The sequence below is a fragment of the Callospermophilus lateralis genome, chromosome X, assembly GCF_048772815.1.
Source record: "Callospermophilus lateralis isolate mCalLat2 chromosome X, mCalLat2.hap1, whole genome shotgun sequence".
NCBI lineage: Eukaryota > Metazoa > Chordata > Mammalia > Rodentia > Sciuridae > Callospermophilus > Callospermophilus lateralis.
The window spans coordinates 19429613-19448806 of NC_135325.1; the positions used below are offsets into that span (position 1 = coordinate 19429613).

Below are 19194 nucleotides of genomic sequence, written 5' to 3' on the forward strand. Positions count from 1 at the left end.
TGATAATCTACAGAAACAAACCTTCTTTTAAGTCTTGAATAATTGTTAAGTGTACAAAGGGGTGCCAAGAACAAAAAGTTTGACAACCATGGCTGTAGAAAAATTGAATATCCAGAATTTTGACAATCACACAAAGTAAGATGGTAGACTTTTTTTTTTTTAATAAAACACCTCCCTTTCACTAGGCATCCGTAAAGACAGTTTATCATATCAAAAACAACAACATAGCTGGGCGTGGTGGTGTATGCCTGTAATCCCTGTGGCTCTGGAGGCAGAGGCAGGAGGATTGCAAGTTCAAAACAAGCCTCAGCAACCTAGCAAGATCCTGTCTCAAAATAAAATAAAAAACATGGGGATATGGCTCAGTGGTTGAGTGCCCCTGTGTTCAATACCTGGCACACAAGAAAAGAACACCAACATAAATAATACCTCAGATAAGTGAATAATTCAATATGAAATGAAAATGAAAACATTCTATTAGGTAGGTTTCATGGGCTGTATAAACATTAATAATAAAATGGAGAATTACATTAAGACAAACACTAAGTATATGAAGAAAAATAAATATTGTCATATGTTATGGTTTAGATATGAGGTGTTCTTCAAACAATCATGTGTGAGACAATGCAAGAAGGTTCAGAGAAGAAATGATTAGATTATTAGAAGTGCAATCTAATTGATGGCTTAATCCACTGATAAGGATTAACTTGGTGGTAACATAGGCTGGTAGGATATTACTTGAAGAGGTAGATCACTGGAGGTATGCCTTTGGGGGTTTATTTTTATTTTGTCCTGGTGAGTGGAGCTCTCTCTGCTTCCTGATCGCATATCCTGAGCAATTTTACTCCTCCACACACTTCTGCCATGATGTTCTCTATTACCTTGGAAGACCAGAGCAATGAAGTCGCCATCTGTGGATTGAGACCTCTGAATTTTTAATACTAATAAAAATTTCCTCTTCTAATTTTTCTTGTCAGATCTTTTGGACAACACAATGAAAAAGCTGACTAACACAGTGTAAGAGAATACTCTTTTATTTATGAACTTTTAACTTAGGAACTTTCATAGGTATGTTGTATCTAAAAGCAAGCATAAATCAATTCTACTTTCCATGAAGAAATGGTATCATTGGTGAGACATAATGATTCTAGTCTGGATACCATATTTTACATTATATATGATGAGTGCAAAAGCCAGGAAAATTTATTTAAAGTGCTGGGAAAACATAAAAAAATAAATAATGATGATGATCAAAGACCCTGACCATTTTTATTTTCTCAGGAGACTTAACTGAACATCTATTGATCTTCAAAATGGAGACATACAGTCTGAAAACAAATGTAACATGCTAATGCTCATTTGAAATGTAATCTGTTCCTAAGAAGCAGCAGAAGCAATAGATCTTCTTTAGATTGAAAAGGTTGTCATTGTTTCCACAGTGAGTCCTTATAAGTAAGTGACATTGAAAAACATACACGTTGGCTATATGAAGCATAGGTGTGGGGTTGGGGGAGACTTCAACACAGAGAAATTAGCTTCACTCAAGGCAAAAAAATACATCAAATTCAGAGTAATTAAAAATTGCCAGTGTAGCTAACAAGTGCCAGGCAACGTGAAGAGTATCAGGAGATAAAGCAGAAGGATGGACAAGGGCCAGGAGGATAGGCGAAGAATTTCATCTTATTTGCAACAGGAAATAATCTACTAAGGATCCAATGATCTGAAAAGAAGCATAGGCAATATGTTCACCCTAGGAAATATACTCATTTGATGAAGGAGTAAAACATTTTAGAAAAAGAAACTGTGTAGACAAAGGTAGGATAGTGTAAACATCCTACTGTAGAAGAAGAAGACTGTAGAAAGGGTTTGCAAAAGTCAGTGATAGAAAAGGCATGGTTGCATCAAGTTCTAAAGAGTTCTACATGCCTGCCAAATTAATACATTCTCTCTGTAGTATCAGAGAGCCATTGGCATCTTATAAGCAGAGCTATGGTATTCTGATGTTTATGCTTCTAACAACATATTTATTAGTCATTAGGGATATATACTAACAGTACTTACTTAAGTGGGTTGTGTTTATATAATATATTCTGAATTATCCATGGTCATTAAAATTTGAACCTACATGAACTTTACTATTTTACTATCCACATCAATTACTAGATTCATTAAACACAGGGTACAGAGTACTTCAGAAGTGTTCCTCATAGATCGCCGAAAATTAGTTTTCACCCATAAAGTAGACTACTTCACTTAGCTAAGCACACATATAAAAATAGAATCCAAATGACATCTCCAAGAATTCTTTTAAAAAGAGATACAGTCATATATGAGAGGTATGACACTGTTAGCTGAAATGTTCCCTGGTATTTGGGTCAATAAGGAAGGCAGAAGATTGACAACGTTAAGGAGAAAAATGCACAGGTAGGTTTATGAAGGTTGATGGGAGTTTTTTTGAAATTATTTTTGTAATTGTAGATGGTCTTTATTTTATTTGTTTCATTTTTATGTGGTGCTAAGGATCAAACCCAGTGCCTCACACATGCTAGGCAAGTGCTCTGCCACTGAGGTGCAGCCCCAGCCCTGATGGGTGTTTTTAACTTGCCACTAAGAGCTACCCAACATCACCCTCCTACTGGATGTAAGGAGAAGGGTGTGTTTCCATTCTCAACACAATACCACATCATTTCTTCACTACATATCTAATAAGGCAAAGTAAAATGGAAACATGAATAAAATAATATGTCACTAGAGAATAACTTGCACATGAACATTTGTGTCATGTAAATAATCTGAGGGAAAAATAAGATGATCATGTCAAAAAGTAAGCACAGCCATATTTCAATTATAATGGATAATGATGGACATACATATACCAGTTTTAAAAAATTTTTAAATTTGTTTTAACAGTCTCATTGTATTAAAATTAACAAATAAAACTGAATGTAAATAATATATACAATGTGATGAGTTGGGTTAGAGGCATATCTTCATAAACCTATCACTATAATGAAGGAAATAAACATATCCATTAACACCAAAAGATTTTTTGTGCTCCTCTGTTTTATTTCTTCTTCCCCATCCAAGAAATTGGGAAAAAGAAATAAAATAATTATACTCTACCCTGTAAACTTTAAAGTGTAAAATACAGGCACTAGATTGGACAGCAGATCTATAGAACTTAATCAACTTACATTACTGTAACTTTATACCCACTGGATAACAACTTTCAATTCCCCCCTCTCCCATCTCCTGACAACAACTCGATTAGATTCTCTACTTTTATGAGTTTGATTATTTCAGATACCTAATATAAAATGTATGCAGTATTTGCCCTTTAATGATTGAATTATTTCATTGAGAATAATGCTCTTTAAATTTATACATATTATAAATTATGGAAAGATTTCCTTACTTTTTAAAACTAAATAGTATTCCATTGTATATATAAGCCAAATTTTCTTCATCTATTAATCTTTCAATGGACTTTAGGTTGGTTACATATCCTGGATATTGTGAATAATGTTTTAAGAACATGAGAATACAGATATTTCTTCAATAAATTGATTTTATTTCCTTGGATGTATTCTCACAAGTGAGGAACTTCCTTATTATGTTCCATAGCAGCTGTATCCGTTTATATTCTCATCAATATGTAGGAGTTCTAATTTCCTCACATCATCAATACTTAACTTAAAAAAAATAATGGCCTTTCTAACAGGTGAGAGGTGATATCTTTTTGGTTTTGATTTGTATTTCTCTGTGATTTGTGATGATGGTAACTTTTCTTAAATCTATTGGCCATTTTTATGTTTCCTGTCTAGAAATGTCTACTCAAATCCTTTAAATTTTTTTTTCTTTTGAATTACTTAAAAACCCAGCTTTATTTTTGTAAAGTACCAACAAATTATCTAAAAAATTAGAAAAACTTAGAAGTAAACTAAACTATATAGAAGAAAGATATATACATTGAAAATTAAAAACATTAGCTAAAGAAACAAGACAAAAACAAAATGACAAACTGTTTTCATGGGTTAGAAGACTGAATTTTGTTAAAAGGCCAATGATACCGATAATAACCTACAGATTTATGCTATCTATCCCCATCAAAATTCCAGGGATATTTTTTCTACATAAATAGAAAAAAAAACTTAATTTTATGTGAGGTTACCAAATACCCCAAATAGGTAAAGCAATCTTAAGAAGAAAGTTGGATGCATCATACCTTCTGATTTCAAAATACATTATAATGTCACAATGGTTACAATAATATGGTACTGACACAAAGACAGACAAAGACCAATGTAACAGAATAAAGAGAATATTCCAGAAATAACCCCAAACATGTTCTGTTAATAGCTCTTTGACAAGAATGGCAAGAAGACACAATGGAGAAAAAGACAACCTCATCAACAAATGGTATCTGGAAATTAGAAACTCATGCAAAAAAGGCTGGGGATGTGGCTCAGGTGTTAATCACCCCTGGATTCAATCCCTGATACCAAAGGGGAAAAAAAAAGATGTAACACCTGAAACTCTAAAACTTGAAGAAGAAAACCTGGGGGAATTTTGTTTTTTACAATGGTCTTGGCAATGATGTCTTGGATGTGACACTAAAAGCATAGGCAAGGATAATAACAAAAGATAAGAGGGACTACATCTAATTTTAAAACTTCTGCATAACAAAGGAAACAATCAACAAAATGAGTAGGCAATCTAAAAAAATAGGAGAAAATATTTACTAACCACATATCTAATAGGGGATTAAGAGCTAAAACTTTTTTATTTTTAAACAACTCAAATATACTCAAAAAGTATATTACTATAATGAATTCCTATTAAGTATCATACAGATTCAATGATTACCAATATATTACCACATTTGTTTCATTTTTATGTCTCACATCCCTTAGTGCTTGTTTTTTAAAATTATAGTTTCAATGAGGTAAAATTTACATATTATAAAATTTACCTTTATGTGTGTAAATCAAGGGCTTTTAGTAAATTCATGGATATAGGTTATCTTTCCATTTTTTGTATTTCTTCAATTTCTTTCATCAACATTTTATAGTTTTCTACTTTTAAAAAAATAGATTTGCCTTTCCTTCTGGGTGTAGTTTTCAATGTAGTTATCTCTTTGGTTAAATTTATTCCTGGGTATGTTTGTAGATATTTTATATTAGATTGCTTTCTTGATTTCTATTTCAGGGAAGTGGTTACTGGCATATAATAATACTGATTTTTGCATGTTGATATTTTATTATGCAACTTTTCAGGATTTGTTTATTAATACTATCTGTTTTTTGATGGAGTCTTTGGGATTTTCTAGCATAAAATCATGTAAGCTGCAATGATACTTTTATATCCCACTTTTCAATTTAATTGTCCTTTCTTTCATTCTCTTGACTGATTGCTCTTGCTAGGACTTTGCATAATATATTGAATAAAGTTGAAAGTGGACATCCTTGTTTTGTTTTAGATTGTATAGGGGAAGATTTCACTATATTGTTGGCTATGGGTTTGTTATGTATAACATTTATTATGTTGAGGTACATTCCTATACCTCACTTTCCATTTTCATCAAGAAGAGATATTGAATTTTATCTAATGTCTTTTCTGCATCTATTGAGATGCAGATATGGTTTTTGTCCTACATTCTGTTGATGAATTGTATCATGTTAGAATATTTGAGTTAGAAATTGCATTGTGGTTTTAATTTGTATTTCCCTAAGGATTAATGATTATTAAATTTTATAAGTGCTTATTATCCATTTGTCTATATTCTTGGCTCATTTCTTAAGTATAGTCTGTCTTAATACTTACTTGTAAAAAAGCTCTTCATATACTCTTGATGAAAATCAGATATATAAATGAAAATACCGTTTTCTGGTGTGGGGCTTGACTTTACAGTTTCTTAATAATTTATTTTGAGTAGCTCTATTCTTAACCCATGGTTGCAAAGTTTTTTTCATATCTTCTTTGAAAAATGTTGCTGTTTAGTTCTTGCATTTGTGTCTATACCCCATTTTGAGTTATTTTCATGTATGATATGAGGGAAATGTCTAAATTACTCATTTTTACATGGATATTTAATGGACTCTCAAATTTATTCTGCAGATGTCTAAGCCAACCCTTAAGGAAATGCTATGCTATCTTAATCATAGTTTCACATTTTTACATCAAATTTTAAAATCAGGTATCGTACATCTCTTATCTTGTTCTTCTTGTAAAATATATTTAGGCTATTTGGTATATTTGAATTTCTATAGATATTATAGGATCCATTTGTCAATTTCTGCAGAAAAGTCTATTGAGATTTTGACAGACATTTTACTAAATCTGTAGATCAATTTTGTAGAGAATCATTGTCTTATCAGTATTGAATGTTTCAATGAAGAAGATAGAATGTGTCTCAGTTTGTTTATATTATCTTCATTGTCTTTTAACAATGTTTTGTAGTTTGTAGAATACAAGTTTTACATTTATTTGAATAAATTTATGTCTTTTTCATTTTTATGCTAGATAAAATGTGATTGATTGTATAGTTTCCTTTTTGGTCATTCATTTTCAAATAGTTATATTTCTATGGCTGTTTTGCTATGCTTCTTTTAGAACTTTTAATTTGTTCTTTTAAGATATACATGACAGTACAGGGTATTTTAACATTAAATATATACATGGAGTGTAACTTGTTCTAATTAGGGTCTCATTCTTGTGGTTGTACATGATGTGGAGTTTCATTGATGGTGTATTCATATATAAACATAGGAAAGTTATGTCTAATTCATTCTACCATCTTTCCTATTCCTATCCCCACATCCTTCCCTTCATCCCCTTTTGTCTAATACAGTGAACTTTTATTCTTTCCTCCCCCACACTTGTTGTGAGTTAGCATCCACATATCAGAGAAAACATTCAACTTTTGTTTTTTTGGGATTGGCTTACTTTATTTAGCATAATACTCTCTAGCTCCATCCATTTACTGACAAATGCCATACTTTCTTTTTTCCTTAAAGCTGAGTAATATTCCATTGGGCATATATACAACATTTTCTTTACCATTCATCTGTTGAAAGGCACCTAGGTTGTTTCCATAGCTTAGCTATTGTGAATCAAGTTGCTATAATTACTTTTGTGGCAGTGTCACTGTAGTATGCTTATTTTATGTCTTTATGTATATACCAAGGAGTGGGATATCTGGGTAAAATGGTTCCATTCCCAGTTTTCTGAGGAATCTCCATACTGCTTTCCAGAGTGGTTGCATACAAAGCTTCTTCACAGCCAAAGAAACAATCAAGAAAGTGAAGAGAGAGCCTACAGAATTGGAGAAAAATCATTGCCACCTGCACCTCAGCTAGAGCATTCATCTCCAGGATATATAAACTCAAAACACTTAACAACAACAACAACAAAACAACCCAATCAATAAATGGGCAAAGGATTGAACAGGTACTTTACAAAAGAAGAAATATGAATGATCAACAAATGTATGAAAAAATGTTTAGCATCTCTAGCAATTAGAGGAATGAAAATTAAAACTACAGTAAGAGTCCATCTTACTCCAATCAGAAAAGCATAGCAAGAATACAAGTAACAATAAATGTTGGTGAGGATGTGGGGGAAAAGGTACACTTTTTCAAGATTTTTCTTGACTGTTTTCAAGATTTTTCTATTTGTCTGTATATTATGATAGTTTCATTTTTTCCTTGTTGATCTCTTTTTGTCTATCCTTTTGTTGTTTGTTAAGCTTCATCAGATTGCAAGTGTTTCAACACATTTTCTGATAACGTTCTCTGCCTTTTTTCTCTCTCTTGAATTGCCACAACACCTATATTGAAAACCTCAGTGTTCTCACACAGAGTCTTTGTTCAAAATTTTTCATTCTTTTTTCTGTTTTACAGATTGGAAAATTTTTATTTTTCTCAAGTTTTCTAATTCTTTCATCTATCATATCTAATGCTCCTGAGAACTATTAGTGAATTTTTCATTTCAGCTATTTTCCTTTTCTGTTCTAGAGATTTCATTGGGTTCTTTTTGTATGTTCATCCTTTTGTTGACATTACCTATTTTTTGTCATGGCCATCATACTTTGCTTTAATTTTTTAAATATGATTTGCTTTAGTTATTTGAATATAGTTATAAAAAGAGAATTCAAGTCTAACATTTGGACCAACTCAGAGTATTTCTACTGCCTAATTTATTTTGTCTGATAATGGGACACACTCTTGCTGTTTAGATATATCATATATTTTTCTTAAAAATATTATATTTTAAATTATATGCTGAAGCAGTTCCAGAGTCTTATTCCTCTCCTCACCTGTAGGATTATTATTATTGAAGTTTTAATAACTTGCCTAGATGAAATCTGTGGAATCTATTTTGTCACACCCTGTGAGGATACTGATATGCCTTATCTGTTAAAAAATAAAACGAAAAACAAACATTATGGCTATTTTCCTAGAGGTAAGCAAAGCTTAGTTGTCATCAAACAATAGTTGGTCAGCAGTTATGCTAAAACACCTCAAGCCAGCAAGACTTTCAACTTTTGACTACAGATCTATATATGTGTTAGGGGATGTATTAAACGTGTGTACACTTTTTAAGACTTTATAAAGCAAATAAAAGGAATTCTTATCCAGAAAGTTTATAAATGCCTCACAATACTGCACTTTAGCCGAGCTGAGGTACTAGTCTGCCTGTTCATTTGTCACTACGTCTTTACTATTCATAACAAGGCTTCAAAGTATGACATTTTAAATATTTTGCTTCAAATAAAGTAAACACTTGTTGTAGTGAAGCTTCTGGGTTTTATGCCTTGCTCCACCCTTGATAGGAATAATATATTGACTAAGCTGGGGGTGGGGAGTGGGAGCAACCCTAGGGAAATATACCACAGACTCACACTGTTCTTGAAGATAACTTTGAATAATAAGTTTACAATTTGGTGTACGCTTTTGATTGACATCTATAGTCACAAAATATTTTGTCCCCATTTTATTGTTGTCTGGGTGGGGGGAGATTTTTGGTGTTATTTCCTTTGCTATCTCTATACTCATGTGCTAGGAAGAGAGCTGGCCAATTTATTTCTATTATCTCTAATCCTTATAGCAATCTTTCTAAATATGTATTATTATCCTTGGTTTTAAATGAGTAAAATGAGTCTCAGATGACTTGTTAATTTGCCCAAGGAAAAAAATGGTAAATTAAAAATATAAACACAAAAGTACCATGTTATATGCTTTCAAAGGTAATAAACACAAGTGGGAACACAGGTGATTATTACTCAGCATTTAGTTGGCAGGTTTGTTTAATTGGCCAACTTCAACTCCAATTACTCTTATTTTCCACTGTCTAGTGTAAAGGTTAATTGGCAAGGAAACGCCAAATAAATCAGTAGGAGGAACAAGCTTTTTTTTTTGTCATGGATAGAATCTGATCATTAAAAAATCATAATATTGGTTCATAAAGTTAGAATTTGATTCTCACAATATAATACTAGTAAAATTCAGGGCCCCACATATTCCAGACAGTTATACTGATTGAAATCTAGTCCAAAAATTTAACAAATCTTTGCAAAAGATTTTAATCTTAACTCACATTTCTTGACTAATAAAGGGCAACTACTGACAAGTTACAGAACATTTCAGAAATGGCATTTCATTTCAATTCTTGTCATTAGTGGCTTCAGAATCTTTTAACCTCTGAAACTCTCCTCAACTCCTGTGTTCAGGGATTCTTATGTTTACTGTACTCTTTCTTTTTACTCACTCTTTCCCTTTGTCTATAAATCAGATCAGGTCTATATCTGTCTTATAAAGTCCATTTCTGCTTGTATTAACCTCATATGCTCTCTATGATAGCAAATAACTATGGCAAACAGTGTGAAACACATTTGAAAAAGAAATATTTGTAATGTATTTATTTTTCAACCTGGTAACCAATTATCAAATTATTGTACTTTTATTTACCAAGTATTTCTTTAATCCATAAAGTAATTCCAAATTCAATTCTGCTCACTCAATGTCCTACACCTGAAATACTACAAAACTCCTTAACTTGAGCTACCCTATTTACCAGTCTTACTCTCTTTTCAGCTAAGCTCAACCATAAAGAAGGTCCTATGAGGGTCCAGATATAAACAATTTAAAATCTTTATAACATCATTTTATCTAAGTATAGGAAAAAAGCTTTTGAGATTTAAAATGTTCCATGACCCAATCCATCTTTACTACTTCATTTATCACCACAGCATACTTCTTTGTACTCTTTAGATACACAAAAGAATTCCCATTATTAAACCCAAGTAAGATGAATATATAGATTTTTAAGTTAAATTAGAGAGATTATATAAAGGCATTTACACATATCCAAACATTTTAATTTTTTTCTTAAAACATATAAATGGTCGTTCATTCACCTACTATTTGGTGTGAAGTCCAACACTTTTCCTGGAGTAAGGAACTACTGACTGTTCGATGTATCTTATCTTGCATAAAATACTTCTACATTTCATCATCAATGACTTTTAGTTTTTGGTTTGCTTATTTTTTATTTTTTAATTGGAGTTAAATTTAGAGACACTGGAAAGTGTCTGAAGGCAAAATCTTTCCAGATGTTTTCCAATTTCTATCCCATCCCCAATCTTAAACATTTACCTCACCTACATTGACCTTAACATTTGTATTGCTTTGTTAACCACCTCATCAAGTTTTCCAAAACAATTCGACCTAGTTTTGATACAAATTAGTATTTTCATTCTCTATACATTCCTATTCCATTGTCTACATAATATTTAATTAAATATCAAAATTAGAAAAAACAAAAATAGTTAGTATAAATAATTTGGGAACCAAACACTACTGACTTTTAGTAAACATGCTTTCAAATGGTGGAGACAATATACTTTGTACCAGGAAAGACTACTTGAAAGATTTTCACTAACGTCTATAGATTACTAGTATCTGTCATAATGTTTGGTATAGGAATGGCTGTTTTTACATAGAAAATGGAGCTGAAGATAATTGGATGAGCACATTAAATGAAAGTTGTTTAAGAGAGCTTATTTATATTAACTGTGTGTAGTCCATCAAAGTAGTCAATGATTTTTGTTCATGCCATTTTTTCTCTCTGGCATGCCTGTTCATTCTTAACTTGAATCCTCCTATCCTGGAATACCATTCTCAGAGATTTTTCTTAACAACTCTCCCTAACTTTTACTTTCCCAATCACATAAAAGTTTATGGAAGGCCATGGATAAAGTATATTCACTTGTGTATCTATAGAAAGTGATATTGTCAGTACCAGCCAATGCAACAGCATATTTGGCTCCGGTTGGTCAGTTTTGCTAGAACTTGCCAAGTTGCAAAAAATAAAATATGATATAAAAGGATTAACTATGAAGCTAATTTTTCAAAGTCTTTTGATGAAGAATTATGAATGTCCTTGAAGGCTTTTCAAGAGTCATCAGAGAACAGATGGGAAGAGACCAGCTTTTTCATAGACACCTGTGGATAATAATGTCTGTATGATTCTCTCTGATCAATCTAAAAATAGCTCTTTGGTGATTAGGATTGCATCTAAATGTTGAATCAAAGAGCTGCTTTTTTTGCTCTAAGTAGCAATGGAAATTGAAGTTGCTTGTCTCTTAAATATATTAAATACTGGAGAACACCTAAATATTAACTGTTAACCAAACTCCTTCCAATTTTTTAAGATTAGAAAGGAATAAGTCCAAATTATAGAATTGAAAATGTATCCATGGAAATGTGATAACATTATAACAACATAAAATTTGGTTCTAGATCTGTAGATCTATTTTTAATCTATGTAACAATGTCAACTGTAAAGATTTACATGTTTGGTTTAAATTGAATATGAATAAAATTATTATTATTTGATTTAAGAATACATTTATTGGCCATTTACAAATGTATCAGGCTTTCTGCTAAGTACTTTGGGTCATAGGCATAAGATACTACCTTGTCCTCATAAAGATTTCACTCTGCTGCTGGGAAAGTATATAAATACGTATGATAAATGATATACATTTAAAATGTTTTTGAGTGCTATACAAGAAGGAACACAAATAAGAGAACAAACTGCTTCTCTTGATAATATCACGTTCATAGAGCACACTTAATTTGGATTTGGAAGGTTACTTAGGATTTTCAGGAAAAAAGAAGATGAATGATAATTAAACCAAAATAAATGTTTGTTTGTTTGTTTTGTTTTTTCCAAAAGCTGAAGGACAGAAACTACAAATAATTTTATGCTTCAGATATAAGCTGAAATAGTGGGAATGGCAGAAAATATGTTTGGAAAGATAGGTCAGAACAGATTCTATAGATTGTTTGGGCCTGCATCTCAGTTCAAACACTTGCTAGCTGTATGATCCTGGACAAGGAGCTTCACCAGTTTGTGCACCCATCATTCTTCTGTAAAACTGAAAGCAGTCTAATACTTACAGAGTTGTTATAAGGATTATGTGATCTAAAATATAAAGTGCCTGGCAATATTTAGAGTTATCAACAGCACCATCACTTTCACCCCTATAATCAGAATCCAAGAGTTTGTATGAGGTATTATAAAGTCAGCTGTCTATAGGAAAGCAAATAACATAAATGAACAAAGAGGAATAAACTGAAAAGGATGCTTGCTTATACAATGCAGTGCTTCTCAAACTTCAGTGTACGAAGAATTACCTAGAAATCTTGTTAAGCTACTGATTGTGATTTATTAGATTCTGCATTTCTTAGCAATTCCCTGCTGATATGTGTGCACTGGACCAGAAACCACACTTTGAGTAGAAAGAGTCTGAAACATCTGCTACTCAGTTGCAGCTGATGGTGCCTAGAGAGAATGTAGAAATGAGTACCTACTAACCTGATCTGAATTTACAAAAGAAGACCAAAATCCACATTTAAAAAATATGAATGCCCTCAATTTTTAAATGTTGCCAATTATTTCAACACAGTGCCTGCTCAAAAAAATTACATGCATTCAAGCTAGATTCAACTTGTGTGCACTCATTTTCCAAACTTGGGTGAATAAAAAGAAAGTCAAGATCAAACAAAGTATGATGAGAAACTAGGGAAGTTCAAGTATAGATAAAGCAAGGGGACTGGATTTGGAACTGGAGACATCCTGAAGGTAGAGTGTGAATTTATGATCAGACTTTTAGCTCTGGTTTATATACATAAGCCAGATACGTTTAAAAGTTGGCACACACTGTGAGGAGATTCTGAATCATATTAAAATTTTGTCTTTTAATTTTTTAGGAACTAAGGTTATCCGAAAAGCTGTTGGTTGAAGTTGAAAATTGAAAGCTATTTGACTAGAGGAGCCTGAAATAGTGAGGAGCCAAAATTAAAGCACACTTAAGAGAAAACAGTTGTCTTACAAACAGTGCATAGTCATATGAATTGCTAATGGAGATTTTCAAGAAGAGGTCCTACTAGGCCCACTTTAATGAATTAGATAAGGCTCATTTCTAATTAACAGCATCCATTTGCATGCAGACAATGAGCTAAAGTCTTTAAGCAACTATTTCTTCCCTTAAGTACATTTAGGAGTGCCTCAAATTATCTTATTTATACTGTTAATTTGCTTGGCAAACTAACATAGATCATATACAGGTAAACTTTGGTACAAAAATTCTGAAGTAAAGAGGTTTAAATGAGTAATAACTTACTGATTGAACATTAACTCTTACATCAGAAGGGCTTTTAAGTATGCCTAGCCTTACTTTGAACTTCTGTAAATTCCAAAAGAGATTTTTTTAATGTCCTTGCAAAGGAATTATAAAAACATGGGGTTAGGAAAGATGGTGGAATGAAATGGACATCATTACCCTAAGTACTTGTATAAAGACAAAATGGTGTGACTCTACTTTGTGAACAACCAGAGACATGAAAAATTGTGCTCTATATGTGTACTATGAATTGAAATGCATTCTGTCATGTATAACAAATTAGAGTAAATAAATAAATTTTTAAAAAGTAATATAAAACTATTTCACCTGGAACTTCTTGCCAAAAAGGTGCCAATATTCCTTTGAGAAGGGGATACTTCTTATGTCTCAGTTTCTACATATGACTGCCCCTAAACAAAACCATAGATCTGTGGAAAAATGGTTAATTCCAAATCTGGGGCAGAGAAAATTCAAGGGACAATTGAGCTTGGGACAATTGAGCAGGAAGCTTTAAGGAGCTCCCGCTGGCCAAGAATAATAACAATAATTCATGACAACACTGAATAAATAAGAATCTATGAGTCCATAGTGACATCAGTAGAAAACAAAGTTTTTTTAAACAGAGCCAAGTCAGCTGGTAAATATAGGATCATGTCAGAATTAGGAAAACCATCAGTTTGCAAGCCTCAAATGTAACAGCTAGGTTAAAAAGTGGTTTGAAATGGATACTAATGCTGTTGGATGATATATTAATTTCAAAGAAAAATACAATTTGGCAATGCAAAATTTGATGTTCATACACTTAACTGAGTGATAAAATTTAGCAGCATTTAGAATGAGACCACCTCATATTATGCATCTCTGTAGGTGATGTAACATCAAGTATATGGCATCTCATATGAAGTATTCTTTTTTTAAAAATATTTTATTTCTTAAAAAATATTTTTAGTTGTAGATGAATACAATACCTTTATTTTATTTATTTTTATGTGGTGCTGAGGATAGAACCCTGTGCCTCTTCACTATGGAGCTACAACCCCAGCCCTCATATGAAGTAATCTCACAAAAAAGTTTGACTTGCATTTTTTCAAGACTTGTCTAGACTAAACTCCCAGTTTATAAGAAAGTCAGAAAACAGAGAATGAGAAAAATGATAACATGAGGCGGGGGGGGGGGGGGAGTCAGATAAAGCCAAAGAGGGGTATTTTTTGAAGGAACCAATATTTTTCAAATGTTAATTTTGGTATAAGATGTGAGAGAGCTATTTTTGGTATAAGATGTGAGAGAGCTATTTTTTTATTGATTTTAGTTTTTAAATACATGAGTGGAATGAATTACAATTCTTATTACACATATAGAGCACCATTTTCATATCTCTGTATATAAAATATGTTCACACTAATTCATGTCTTCATACATGTACTTTGGATAGTGATGTCTATCACATTCCACCATCATTACTAACCTCTTGCCCTCTCCCTTCCCCTCCTACCCCTCTGCCCTATCTAGAGTACCTCTATTCCTCCCATACCCCATTATAGGACAGTCACCTTATATCAGAGAAAACATTCAGCATTTGTTTTGGGGGGATTGGCTAACTTCACTTAGCATTATTTTTCTCCAATGCCATCCGTTTACCTGCAAATGCCATGATTTTATTCTCTTTTATTGCTGAGTGATATTCCATTTGTATATATGCCACATTTTTAATCCAATCATCTACTGAGGGGCATCTAGGTTGGCTGCACAGTTTTGCTATTGTGCATTGTGCTGCTATAAACATTGATGTGGCTGTGTCCCTGTAGTATGCTGTTTTTAAGTCCTTTGGGTAATAGACCAAGGAGAGGGATAGCCGAGTCAAATGGTGGTTAGAAATAAAAAAAAAAAAAAAAAAAGACAAATACAGGTTTGACTTATTGGAGAAATCTGAATATGGACAGGATATTAAGTAAAAATATAGCATTATCTTCATAAACAAACATGACTATATATAGCATACCTATTTTCCAAGGTGATTCATGATGAAGTACTTAATGGGTTAAGTATAATGGTGTTTATAACTTGCAAATATATATGGTGAAATGTCAATAAGTATTCACTCGAAGGAGGAGAGGAAAGTATATGGATATTCATTAAGCTATTTTTCAACTTCACTATATACTTGAAATTTTTTACTAAAAAGGTGGGGAAAATGAATTCAATAATAAACTAACATTTCAATTTAAAGCATTATTCCTCAATATATGTTACCACAATAATTACCTTATTTGTGAAATGAAGGAAGCCATATTGCATTTGTTTAAAATGAGAAGGAACTATCAGTTGTTGCAATAATGTTTTTATTGCTAAGATTCATAATACAGAGAATCCTCAATTTAGGAATTCCATTAACCAGCTCCTTGCTTCCCTCTCCCATTTAATCTTTTATAAACTGACATTATCCTAAGTACTCTGCATTATGTTGTCAGCAATCCACTACCTGAAAGTCTGTCTTCCCAAATTCACTTGCCCAGTATATCTTCTAGAACATCCCAGAAAAAAAAGGAGTGTCTGAATATGTAACTACATATCAAATTGACTGAAATTATACTAAGATAGAATAAGACTCTAAGCAAATAAACAGACAGCTGGGTGGAAATATTTAAAATTATTGTTTTTATGTCTTGGGCCCCTTTGGGTAAGTATCATGTTAGTATTAGGTAATTTGACAATTTGGCAAACACTAGGACTCCTTGGAGTAATGTTGTTAAATCTATATGTTTTAAATCTAAAACAAATTTATGTTATAGTAATAAATGCACTGTTTCATGAACACATTAAACAATAGAAACTTGGGGAAGATCAAATAACTCCTGCATTTTTAAGTAGTTATAATTAGAGATTATAAGTAATAGTCATAATAGGATGACTTTAGTTCACAATATCCTATTATATATTTTATGAATAACTAGAAGATTTGATTATTATATATTGTATACAATGTATGAAAATATCACACTCTACCCCATAAATATGTATAATTATTATGTGTTACAAAAATTTCTGAAAAAGGTTCAAGGAGTTAGAAAAGTTAACTCCAGTGATATAGTCATTATACACTCTCTATATGTATCTCATTATCACACTATTCCTCATAAATTTTTACAGTAATAATATAAATTTAAAAAGGATGAACAATATTTGAGATATATACAACTCTAATATGATATGAAAATATAAAAGTTTTGCTACTATTTCTGTGATTCAATGAGATTAGTGAAAACAAAGAGGTAATTTTTTTTATGTATTCACAATCATGGCACCCCTTTAATTTTATACATGGACCCAAGCTAAAGAACTTTTGTACACAAGTTTGCTTTCTTTGAACTTAAGACTTCCTTTCATATCTGATAGGTTTTCATTTGTATCTCCTTGTTATGAAGATAACTTTGGTGGCAAAACATCACTGAACTCATTACTATCATGTCTAAACATGTAAATTTTATCCAGTAACTCTACTATGTAATTGAAGCAAGTGAATTTTCTGTCTTAAATTGCACAGCTAATTGACTATATTTTATACTTCATTTGCTTCCATCATAGGATAACATTGATGAATGTCCAATGGTATTTAAATATTTCTGAAAATTTTCTTTCTAGTTCTGATATGCTACATTCTCAATGAGATAGGGTTAAAGTTGTGTAGCTATAATGGCTCCAAATAGTTTTTGTAGACTTTTTGCTTAAGTTACCCACTTTCTTTCATGTATGCCTATGGACTAAGAAATGTTAAATATTTCTAGCAGCTGTATATAAGTACCATTACAAATGAAGAGCACTTTTGGCAGGTCAAATCATATCAAATATTTTGCCTGTGCAGTAAATAATTTCTCTTTTCTTCTATCGTCTACTTGAATAGCACTGAATTCATACCATTGATTAACAATAGTTTCATGATTACAGCCCTCTCACAATTGTTAGGCTAACATATTCCTTATGAAATATTATTTTATTTATTTATACTTCGGTTGCTTTTGGACACATGGAAATAGCTGTGAGTATATTGGGAGAATTGACATTTATGTTTTATTACATTTTTACTCTTCATAAAACTTTAAATGATATAAAAATCCTTAGGCCACAAAACTGATCTCAGTGGAAATTCAAATATGCTAACATTTATTTTTAAAATGTAGCACAAAGTAGACAACTTTAAAAGCTGAGTTTAAAAACAAAAACCTCAAGGAAGCTGATCTCGACTTTTTAAAGCACAAAAGTGCAATATTTAATGTAGGTCAAAATATTTAAATGGAAGAGAATTTCTAACCAATTATTATAGCCAAATCCCTCGTGTAATTGACCTACAATTTGGATAATTTTTCACAATAGAGTCAGCATATACCTTTTTCTTATAAAATTAGGTTCTAAATTTCTAGAGCCTATTTGGTAAAATAGGCATATTGTCTCATCTTTATTCATAAATTAAAACTTGCATTTAGAAACCAATGACATAGGATTGAAACTTATCAAACTGTTTTATGCATATACACATATGCCAACTTGAAGCTCACCATTTTGTATAATTAATATGCACTAATAAAAAGAATCAATGACATATAACAACATTTTAAAAATTCAGGTGAGAGTAATCAGAGGAAATAGTAGTATGCTCTATTCAAATACTATGTAGTAAATACTTAAAAATGAGAAACAACTTTATACATATTAAAGAAAATTAATCTTCCAATTTAATCAACTTTATATATTAAAGATACATATTTTTATACAATTATATTCAATTTTTCTAAATATTTTCATTTCTTACTTTACACCTGATTGAGCCTAGTTCAGAAATGACATTACACAGGTTTAAAACTGTTCATCATATAAACATATTAGTTATTCAAATAATGGAATACTTGTGCAATTAATAGAAGGATTTCAATCTAGGAAAAAATATGTATGAATTTCCAAGAAAGAAGTTAATTACCAAGTTTGGGTCTTTATTTTATGTAGTTTAAAAAAGAATATTTTCTATACCCAGATATAACATAAAATATATATTTAGATGATGCTATTAGTATTTAACTTTGGCAAACTTTGTGTGTGTGTGTGTGTGTGTGTGTGTGTGTGTGTGTGTAGGTCAACTATATGTTTGTTTCATATAAGAATATGAACAGTATTTACTTTTCAAATAATGCAACATAAGCAAAAATGGCAAGAAGAGGCGGGAAAGGCAGTGAATATAATTCCAAAACCTTCTTTCTAACACATCTTAACCAAAGATGTTCAGCAAAGAGGTATCTCAGTCTTGCATATTAAAATTCACCTATTATGCACATGATAGGGAGGATACAAGGGCTTGGCAATAGAACTGTTTTCATTGTTCATAACAATAGTCTCATTTGGTAAATAAAGGCCAATTTCTCCTTTATGAAATAAGAAACATTAGCATAAACAACTGGAAGTACAATACAAAATTGCATTTATAAAATATCTATGCAACTGCAGTAGCATTCATTTGG

The 19194-nt window shown here is 31.6% G+C and overlaps 1 protein-coding gene across 3 annotated transcripts in view; it reads right to left on the reverse strand.

Annotated features, from left to right (window-relative positions):
* The window catches only part of Dmd (dystrophin), a 2011337-nt gene that overhangs the window by 813479 nt on the left and 1178664 nt on the right, over positions 1 to 19194 (reverse strand). The gene's annotated exons all lie outside the window — the stretch shown is intronic.